The sequence below is a fragment of the Somniosus microcephalus genome, chromosome 12, assembly GCF_052327205.1.
Source record: "Somniosus microcephalus isolate GS21.2 chromosome 12, FLI_Smic_1.0, whole genome shotgun sequence".
Lineage (NCBI taxonomy): Eukaryota > Metazoa > Chordata > Chondrichthyes > Squaliformes > Somniosidae > Somniosus > Somniosus microcephalus.
In genome coordinates this window covers 199589605-199601195 of record NC_140998.1, presented here as the reverse complement: position 1 = coordinate 199601195, position 11591 = coordinate 199589605, and positions in this window count along the sequence as shown.

Genomic DNA, 11591 nt, shown 5'->3' with positions numbered 1-11591 from the left:
GAGCTGTTGTTTAGAGCTGTAAATTGGACTGGGCTTGTTTGCGGATTACCTTCTTCCCTGTAAGTAGAAATGCTCAACAGCATTGTAGATAATTCAAGTGAGAACCTGAAATACTCATGAGCTGCTGTTCTAACTTCAGGTACTTGTGTCTAAAACATCCAGGCATAATTTTGTTTTAAGCTGAACCAATTTGGCTATGACTAACCAGAGAAGCTTGAACTAGAGCTACCCTCTTAGGCAGTCTGCTTATGTATAATTTGTACCAGAAGTCCTTGAATAAAGTGTATGCACCTTTGAATATATCGACCACATGAATCCAAAACATTTCAACACAGTCTCAGAAGGTAAAGTCAGAGACATTTTGCATGCCAGATTTTTTAAACATTATATAAAAACATGGAAAACCACTGGATATTCAGCAATAGGTTGTATAAATGGGGCCTCCTTCTGATATCATAGTATTCCTGTACAAACTGTCAGGAGTTGCTGCCGCTGAAGCAGCCTAGGCAGAAATAATCATTTTAACAGCCCACATCGGAAGAGGGAGTTGAAAGCTTGAAAAGACTTGACACAGCAGAATCTCCATTAGGTCATAGGTCAACTAAGTTCCTCATTAGCTCAGTTGGTAAAAATGCTGAGTCACTAAGTCAGACCAACAGGAAGGTCCAGATTCAATTTCTGGTTTGTGGGGAGTTAGGGGATTTCAGCCAGGGCATCATAAGGGACGATACAATTGGCCTCAGTGCCTTTAGGCTGGAGAAGTGAAAAATATTAGCCTCGATCCCCAGTCCTGGTCATTACCCAGAGTCTCTTGCTAAAAAGTGCATGGTTGTGAATGTGGAGTGAAGACAGGATAAAGCTTCATTATGATGTCCCTATAGTTGAATAATCTGTTGACATTTACTATCTAGGGTCACATCAGGAATGGCTACTTGGACAAGATACTAGAGCACAGTTGGTGTTCATGGAACTATACTCCAACATAAGTCAGTGGCTTCAGAAGAGGACAGAAGGAAAAAATAAGGAAATGATTTCTTAAAGAAGGGCTCTCACTATCTGGATCCACAACTGGGGAGAGAGTTAAAGGAAATGTTACTAGAGTCAAGAATATAAATGTACTGCAAAATAGTTGCCTGCATCTGCCTTGACTACTCAGAGGGTACATTCCCCTTCTTCCTCACCTGCTTCCTCATCATGTTTCAAGATAGAATAAGCACTGGTAGCTCAGGATGATAAACACTAAACCCCAGGTGAATTGACTTGGTTCTTCAGCATCAGACATCAGTGACCATCTAATGACTTTAAACACTGATGTCAGTGCTCGTCTGTATTATGCATGGTGCAGAGGTTGAGACAATAGCTGCCAACAGAACCTGCCATTTGCTTGAAGAGCTTAGTAATAATAACTGAAGCCACTGGCTCCAGAAATTCCTTCTCAAGTTTCCCAGTAAAGGGGTCCTAAACGTATTGAAACTTGCAAAACAAAAACAGCAGAATTAAGAAAAAGCCTGAAAAATCTGACTAGTACATGATGGAAATCAAACTTTCCATTGGTATCAGTAGGATTTCAGTGAAGCACTAGAGTTGGTATCATAGAATCATAGAAAGTTACAGCACGGAAAGAGGCCATTTCGGCCCATCATGTCCGTGCCGGCCAACAAAGAGCTATCCAGCCTAAGCCCACTTCCCAGCTCTTGGTCCATAGCCCTGCAGGTTACAGCATCCCAAGTGCACATCCAAGTACTTTTTAAATGTGGTTAGAGTTTCTGCCTCTACCACCCTTTCAGGCAGTGAGTTCCAGACCCCCACAACCTTCTGGGTGAAGAAATTTCCCCTCAAATCCCCTCTAAACCTTCCACCAATTACTTTAAATCTGTGCCCCCTGGTTTTGACCCCTCTGCTAAGGGGTATATGAAACGTGCATGTACTCTGGTCTCTTATTGCCAATAGTACAATTAAGATTTTGCCCTTCGGTTGCCCTTAGGTTGCATCTGGAGAAAATATTTTCAATTGCACAACACTAAGATAAAGTACTGTGGTTATAGGTCTGTCACTAGCGGTAGTAGTGAACAGGAGCAATTTTAGGTGATTAAGTGCATTGCACAATGAGCATATCTCACAATGTTAAACTGTATTGCCTTAAGTACCACTTCCCCTGTATTGGTAACCATGTGCTAAATAAGCCTAGTGACAACAACTCTTTCTGATACAACAGTTGAAGCAGCTGCTGGCAACAGAAGAAGGATGTAGCCAGTTGAGGACCGATACGCAGCCAAGTGGAAAAGATCATCAGGCACATAGCACATTGGGGAAGAAATTCGGATCGGGGGCTTGCCACGCGTGCAAGCCCCCGATCTGCACTTACCTGACGCGCCTGCCGTTCACCTCCAGGGACGCCTGGAATTCCTTTTTGAAAGAGGAGAATCCCGGGCAGCGTCTGACGTCACGCCGCCCAGGAGTGCAGCCAGCGCGAAGCCTGGAGCGCGCAGTGCAAGTGAGACACGCCCCTTGAGGTCTCAGTTTAATAGGACATGGCCCCAATGTTTCTCACAAACTGCAAAGCATTTTTACATGCAGAGCAGCATTTCAAATAGGTTTTTGGTATTTTTATGAAGCTTTTGGTAACTTTTATAAACTTTTAAAAACGTTTACATTATTTTGAAGAATCTGAAGTAGTTTTAAACAGAATTAAAGCAATTTAAAGATTTTTAAAAGCTCTGAAAGAATTTTTTTCATTCCATTTATTTATTTAGCAACGTCGTCATCATACGTGTCTTCACACTGTTCCCTTTGGGGAATTGTATGAAGTGGTGGAAGGATTTATGGCCGTGATTAACGCTCCTTCCGTGACCGTAACCATCTTTGTACCAGCCATTAGGGTGGTTAGTCCTATGGCGGGAGGGTTTTACGGGCTCCCACAAGCTATACGAGGAGGGGGGGCCACCCACACCCACGGACGCAAATATCCCACTGGATGTCAACCCAGAATTTAGAGCCGGAGCTCCGACTCCACTTGCCGGGACTGTCTGGAGCGGGGTTCGAAACCCTACCCCGTCTGGCCCAGCGGCGGGGATCCTACCACTACGCCAAAGGCCCACTCCGATTAGCAACGTGAAATGGCTGGAATGAGCACAATTCACGGCATTAAAAGAACTCACAATTGAACTGATGATGACCTCAGCAATCTCCTCAACGAGGTGGAGGCGCAGCGCCTGCTCATCATTGGTAATGAGAAGTCCAAGGCGCCACAAAAAGGACAGATGATAGCTTGGTCTTTCAAGTGGCAGCATAGGGCTCCAGTCACGGGGAGGGAAAAGGCGCAGGAAACGTATGGGTGTCACCTTTTGCGCAGAGTGGGCCTTTTGCGTAGCGGTAAGCATCCCCGCCGCTGGGCCAGAAGGAGTAGGGTTTCGAACCCCGCTCCAGACAGTCCCGGCAAGTGGAGTCGGAGCTCCAACTATAAATTCTGGGTGGACATCCAGCGGGATACTTGCGGGTGTGGGTGGCCCCCCCCCCCTCAGATGGGTTGTGGGAGCCCGTAAAACCCTCACGCCATAGGACTAACCACCCTAATGGCTGGTATGAAGATGGTTATGGTCATGAAAGGAGCGTTAACGTGGCCAGAAATCCTTCGACCACTTCATACAGTTCCCGAAAGGGAACAGTGAGGATACGTACGACGATGACCTCTTGCGCAATGCACCTCCTTGGACCCTCAGTCGCAGATGCGAGGGGGCAAATCGTGCAATTGTTAAATTTTTCATTTTGACATGTAAAATGTTGGCCCAGTAATTCCGTTCCAAACGCGTGAGTACGGTCGGGGTACTCACGCGTCTGGCCGGAGGAAATGCCGGTTTTCAGCATGCACAGCGCATGCGGGGAAAACCGGCATTTCCTGTCCTCTGAACGAAGGGGTTCAGAGGCAGAACACGTGCGACTGCACAGGCAGCGCGTGCGCAGTAAAATTCGCCGGTTTCATTCATGCTTTCAGTGAGGTTAAGTCCTTACAACTTACACATGAAAAAAGCATGAGTACAGTTGCTCCAGAGGCTGCGGAGGAAGATATATTTTATCGTGGAGCTTCTGAAAGGCAATATGTTTGTTTGGGAAAGGGAGGAAAGTTATTTTAAGAAATGCTGAGGTAAGTTTTAAAGTTTATTTTTGTTTTTTAAAATGGGTTTTCAGTACTGCAGGTAAAAGGAGCAATTGTGGCTATGTGAATTGAATTTGCTGTGTTTATTAAATGTGAAAATGACTCCAACATTTTTAAGAAAGAAACTTTTCATCAGTAATATATTCTTTTAAGTAATTATGTATGTATGTCCGTATATATTCCTTTACGTATATGTATGCATGTATATATTCCTTTACTTATGTGTATGAATGTATGTATTTAATTATGATTTTCCAATAAGTTACTTTCTCTGAAAGTCATAATTAAATACAGACATTCATACACATAAGTAAAGGAATATATACATACATACATATACGCAAAGGAATATATACAGACATACATACATAATTACTTAAAAGAATATATTACTGATGAAAAGTTTCTAAGTAATTATGTATGTATGTCTGTATATATTCCTTTGCGTATATGTATGTATGTATATATTCCTTTACTTATGTGTATGAATGTATGTATTTAATTATGACTTTCAGAGAAAGTAACTTATTGGAAAATCATAATTAAATACATACATTCATACACATAAGTAAAGGAATATATACATGCATACATATATGTAAAGGAATATATACGGACATACATACATAATTACTTAAAAGAATATATTACTGATGAAAAGTTTCTTTCTTAAAAATGTTGGAAATGTTACATTACTCATTTTAGAACAGTCATTTTCGCATTTAATAATCACAGCAAATTCAATTCACACAGCCACAATTGCTCCTTCTACCTACAGTACTGAAAACCCGTTTAAAAAAAAAATAATTAAACTTTAAAACTTACCTCAGCATTTCTTAAAATAACTTTCCTCCCTTTCCCAAACAAAAATATTGCCTTTCAGAAGCTCCACGATAAAATATATCTTCCTCCGCAGCCTCTGGAGCAACTTTACACATGCTTTTTTCATGTGTAAGTTGTAAGGACTTAACCTCACTGAATCCATGAATGAAATCGACGAAGTTCACTGCGCACGCGCTGCCTGTGCAGTTCCACGCGCTGTGCCTCTGAACCCCTTCGTTCAGAGGACAGGAAATGCCGGTTTTCCCCGCATGCGCTGTGCATGCTGAAAACCGGCATTTCCTCCGGCCAGGCGCGCGAGTACCCCGACCGTACTCACGCGTTTGGAACGGAATTACTGGGCCATTGTATTTTAAGGGCAATATCTGGAGATGACCTTTGTTGTGAAAATAACAGTTCTCCGAGTTCAGTGCTGTCCAATATGTTATCCACTAGCCACATGTGGTTAATTGGGAATCCAGCTAACTGCATTTTTGATTAGTAAATAAAAAATAGACACCCTTATTGGGCATCTCAATACTCATATCCACACAACGTATGCACTTGTACTTTAACCTTTCTGGACATTTATTGATAAAATTGGTAAGACTAAAAGCAGAGTGTGCAAGTGTTTTTTGATTGTTGGGTGTGCTTTACTTCCTTAGTTACCATTTACTGGATATCCGCTAAAATGTTGTGCAACACGGGAAACACCAGCAACATTATATAAAGAGAGCCGTCAACATGGTCAGTTTGACGAATTGGAAGAACAGCTCCAAGAAGCTGCACTAAGATGTACTGTGTCTGATGAATTCATATCAGAACTCCAAACTTTGGTGAAAGAGAAAGAGTGCAAAGATGCGGAAGTACATCTACTTATATTATGTGTAATCCTCTCTAACTTTTACCACTGCACAATAGAGAGCATCCTGACGAACTGTATCACAGTATGGTATGGCAGCTGTAGCTACTATGACCGGAAAGCCCTGCAGCGGGTAGTCAAAACTGCCCAACGCATTACCGGCACCCGGCTACCGACCATAGAGCACATATACCAGAAACGCTGTTTACGGAGGTCACGGACCATCAAAGACCCTACCCACCCCAGCCACAGTCTGTTCGCCCCCCTGCCATCTGGGAGACGCTACAGATGCATTCGCACCCGAACGACCAGATTTAGGAACAGCTTCTTTCCCAGGGCTGTCATCCTACTGAACTCCACAAATAAACTCTAAAGCCTGCACATCTGTCAATGCACTTTATTATGTTTATGTTAATGTATTACAAGCCAAATGAATGTTGAATGTTGAATGTTTAAATGTCTTAATCTAAATGTACACTCTCGGGAGCCGCAAGCCTACATTTCGTTGTACTGCACTTGTGCACTAACAATGACAATAAAGTTGATTATTATTATTATTTTTACTAATGTTTCCTACACTTCCTACATTACAACAGTGACTACACTTCAAAAAGTACTTCATTGGCTGTAAAGCACTTTGGGATGTCCTGAGGTCGTGAAAGGCGCTATATAAATGCAAGTCTTTCTTTTAAAATTAGTGCATGTGGCTAAAATGGTGCCACCGTAGCCACACCTGTGGGTAATCAGCGATTCCTATTGGACAACACTGACCTAACTGTATATATGAAGAAGAAAAAAAATGCAGAATTCCTCAGAATGTTTCTCTACTTTATGGCCTTTATCAGTTTCTATAGAAACAGATTTTGTGTTGGCAATCCTGCTAAAAGTTAAGCTGAGCTTGGCTCATTTAGTCGTACTGTCCCCTTTGAATCAGAAAATGTTGGGTTCAAGCCCATTATGTTTTGTGCACATAACCTCGGTTGACATTTCAGTGCAGTACTTACTGCGCGAGTGCTGCATTGTTGGCGGTGACAGCTTTCAAATGAAAATGAAAATCAAGGCCTGCTCATGTGGAAGTAAAACATCACATGCTACTATTTCAAGAAACACAGCAAATTCTTCCAGTGTAGTCACCAATAGACTCCCTCAGCCAACACCACAAAACATAGATTCTCTGGTTATTCATTGGCTGGTTTTAGAATCTTGTGTGCAAATTGGCTGCCACGATTGTTTACATAACCATGATTCAAAAGTAATCCATTGGCTGTAAAGTGCGTTGGGACATCTTGAGGAAACGATAAGGCATTACATAAATGCAAGTTCTTTCTTTGCTTAATTTACTGGATTAATGCAGCAAGTGTGAATGCAAAGTACTTTGTTAACAGGATGGGACACAGTAAAGTAGCCCCAGCCATTAAATTCTGAATTAGGAATTGTTTATATTAATTTCAGCATTGTGATATTGGATTCAAATGCAGATTCCTTGTGGTTAAAAGGCTAACTAATATGTGTGAATGTGGGCATGGACTGTCCTAAAGCTACAAAGCATCATTTCCCTTGTATTTTTGTTTGGTATTAGCTTTAAAGCAGCTGCCTTTCTTCTTCAAAGAAAATAAGAGTGAAGTGGAATTAACGGGTTAACAGTGCAGCTTGCACACAGGATGACAGCGGAGACAGAAGCACCAGCCACGAACTAGGGAAGTAAAATCACGTAGGGAACAACTGATGAGATCATAAAGATCATGTGACAATCAGCAATTGTGCATGCGGGCTTCAAGCCAATTAGAACAATGTACCGAATTGTGCATGTGGGCTTTAAGCCAATTAGAACAATGTCATGAGCTGTGCCTGAGGTATCCACGGCTTTTGTACACTTAAATAGCAGAAACTGAAGTCAATCGAGGAGACAGCCAGGAACGAGCTAAGGAGCTCTAGCTGTACTCCCTGATCAGCCTTTAGATACCGCCGCGGACTGTTTGTATTGTACTGTTGAATAGTTTTGTGTTTTAAATAAACTGCTTGGCTTTTTTACCGTTTACAGACTAGTGTGCGGATTTAATTAATTTTATTTCGCCACAACAAAGAGAATAAAAGTAAAGTCTATCTTCGGATTCTGTAGGTCTTTTTGAATTCTGATGGCTATGCATGGAGCATATGGTTTACATATTTCATATGAAAGCTCCTACCTGAAGGATATGACAGGTGATGTCAGGTATGAGGGATATGACAGGTGCTGTTATCAAGAAGCATGAGAAGTACTATTAATACTTATTTTGCCTACTCAGGACTTTGTTTTATTCCAAGAAAATATTCTAACTGTAGAGGGAAGGAACAGGTTAGGGAGGACTACAGAATCAATGTGAGGAATGCCAAGAGGAGACACAAAGATGAAGCATGGGCAGGATACATCAGAACATATAAAGGACAACAACAAAACATTCTTTAGGTACATCAACATCAAGAGAAAGGTGCATAGTGAAGTTGAACCATTTACCAATGGCAGTATAGAAGTGGCGACTGAGGACAGAAAAGTGACAGAATTATTAAATCATTATTTTGTGGTCACTTTTACCACTACTAAAGGTGGAGGAGATTCCTGAATTGAGGGCACAGCATATGGGACAGGACAAACTGGAAATCTTTAGCATCACAATGGAAAGCATAGTCAACAAGTTAAAGAATGCTTAAACTAAATGAAGAACTCTGACAATTTCTATCCAAGGATGCTGGTGGAATTGGCTGAGGAGATGGCAAGTCCCCTTGCCAGTATCTATCAAAGAACATTAAAATTGCGTGAGGGGCAGGTGTGGCAGGGAGTCAGAGGGGGCAGGAGTTTGGTAGAGGAGAGGGGAGCCACCTAATCTAATCGCACCCCCCGTACCCTTTAATACTCCTCGTTTTCAAGCAACTATCTAATTCCCTTTTTAAAGAATTTATGGATTCTGCTTCAACAATGATTTATGACAGAGCATTCCATATTCCACAATCTAAGCATCCTCTGTGGAAAGAACATTCTCCCCCCTTCCCCACCCCACCCAAATTCTTTGTTGGATTATCTTAAACTCTCTAACCAGTAGAAACAATGTTTATGATCTACCGCATCATAGCCCTTCATGATCTGGAAATCCTCTATCAGATCACTTCTTAACCTTCTCAGCTTTAGTGGGGTGAAAAAAGCCTTAACTTCTCAAGTAACCATATCTGCTCAGTCCCAATAACATTCCAGTGAATCTATACTGTAACTTTTACATTGGTTTTATATCCTTCCTATAATTGCCCAAAACTGCACACAATACTCCAACTGCAGCTAAATTATGATCTTATACATATTCAACATAATTTACTTGCTTTTGTAATCTGTGCCTCTAGGTACAAAACAAACAATTCAGGTTGTCGTCCTTACGGCTGTGTATACTTGTGTTGCCACCTTTAATGATCTGTGTATCTGCGTACTGAGACACCTTTTAAATTCATCCAAGCAGGCAGACAAGGCCTCAGTTTAATGTTGCATCTGAAAGTCAGCACCTCCAATAATGCAGCGCTCCCTCAGGATGGCCCTTAAGTATCAGCCTTTATTATTTGCTCAAGTCTGGAGTGGGGCTTGAACACAGAACCTTCTGACTCAGACAAGAGTACTACCAACTAGACTAACCTGACATCTTATTAAATCAGTGCTCGTGTGGAGAATTGCTTCCTAGTATCAATCCTCTTTTACCATTTTGTAGCTAGGCTCCAATGTTGTGGATTTGTGGTATAATTTGAAAGTGCTCAATATTAACCTTTTCAATTCCACTTAGTGCTTTCCATACCTTTATACGGTTGTCTCTCATACACCCTCTTTAAAGGCTAGAGTCCACATTTTCTAACCATTCCTCCTAACACTGACATTAGGGATCAGCCTTATTGCCATTCTTTGCCCCCCTTCCAGAGCTCAGATGGCTCCCTTGTGCCTCAGTGGCTAGAACTAAAAGCAGAATTTTAATGTGTGGCCTAGCAGAGCACGTTCTAGTTTCAGCATGACAGCCTCAGGCTTGACCTGTATCTGGCAATATAACTTAGCACTGTTTGTTTTAAGATCTTGAAGTTCTATCCCACGAAAAGACAGGCATAGCTAGGACTCATGCGGGTACCCATAGCAACACCTTTAATACAAACACATTGTTAGATCTATCACAATAGAATTACATGGAGTCTGCAGCACAGAAACAGGCCGCTGGATCACGCAAGCACAGCGTGCTGGGAGCTGGAGCGGGCCACAGACCGGAAATGCACGCAGGCCCAGGCCTCAACGGCCGGCGCGCTAGGTAAGTGCAGGTCGGGGGCTTGCACCAGCGGGAAGCCCCCGACCCGAATTTCTGGGCCGTTAACTCTGTTTCTCTCTCCACGGATGTTGCCTGGCCTGCTGAGTCTTTCCAGCATTTTCTGTTGTTATTTCGGATTTCCAGCGTCCACAGTATTTTGCTATCGTATTAGTGTTTGTATTCAAGTTGATTAATTTATCATTTGTGATTAATATGCAAATTCTGCATGAAATCATACCAAATTCAGTAGAGAAAATAAAGCTTAAAGATCAAAAAATACAGATGCTGCATTAATGAAAAAAAATGGTAACATGAAGGGTCCTGTAATGTGCTCCAATACAGTTGGCTTTTACCACAAAGGATGCTTCAAAGCATTTGAATTACTTGTTTTAATAAAGATATTGCACAGAAAATAACAGGTTTGTAAATCTTGTTGCATTAAACACACAAAGCAATGTTGTTTGAAATTAGGAACAAAACCCCTTGATTTGAGGTACATTAGGATTCCAGTGAATAGAGGTTAAATAACAAAAAGAACTTGTGTTTTTATAGTGCCTTTAACATAGTAAAACGTCCCAAGGCACTTCACAGGAGCATTATCAAACAAAATTTGACACCGAGCCACATAACAAGATATTAGGACAGATGACCAAAAGCTTGGTCAAAGATGTAGGTTTTAAAGGAGCATCTTAAAGGAGGAAAGAGAGGTAGAGAGGAGGAGAGGTAGAGAGGAGGAGAGGTAGAGAGGAGGAGAGGTTTAGGGAAGGCATTCAAAAGCTTTCGGCCTAGGCAGCTGAAGGCACAGCCTACAATAGTGGAGTGATGAAAATCAGGGATGCGCAAGGTGCCACAATTGGAGGAGCACAGAGAGCTGAGGGTTGTACAGCTGGAGGAGATTCCAGAGATAGGGAGGGGTGAGGCCATAGAGGGATTTGAAAACAAGGATGAGAATTTTAAAATCAAGGCGTTGCCGGACCGGGAGCCAATGTAGGTCAGCGAACAGAGGGGTGATGGGTGAACAGGACTCGGTATGAGTTAGGACTTGGGCAGTAGAGTCTTGGATGAGCTCAAATTTACAGAGGCTGCAAGGTGGAAACACCAGAACAGGAGAAGGCCATTCACTCACTTGAGCCTGTTCTGCCATTCAATTAGATCCTGGCTGATCTGTATCGTAACTCCATCGACTCGCCTTGATTCCGTAACCCTTCATACGCTTGCCTAACAAAAATCTATCAATCTCAGTTTTGAGATTTTCCAAATGAACTAGCCTGAACAGCGTTTTGGGGAGACTGGCGAGGATAGCATTGGGATAGTCGTGTCTAGAGGAACCATTACCTTACTATAGGCAAGTCATTTTGGGGAGACTGGCGAGGATAGCATTGGGATAGTCGTGTCTAGAGGAACCATTACCTTACTGTAGGCAAGTCATTTTGGGGAGACTGGCGAGGATAGCATT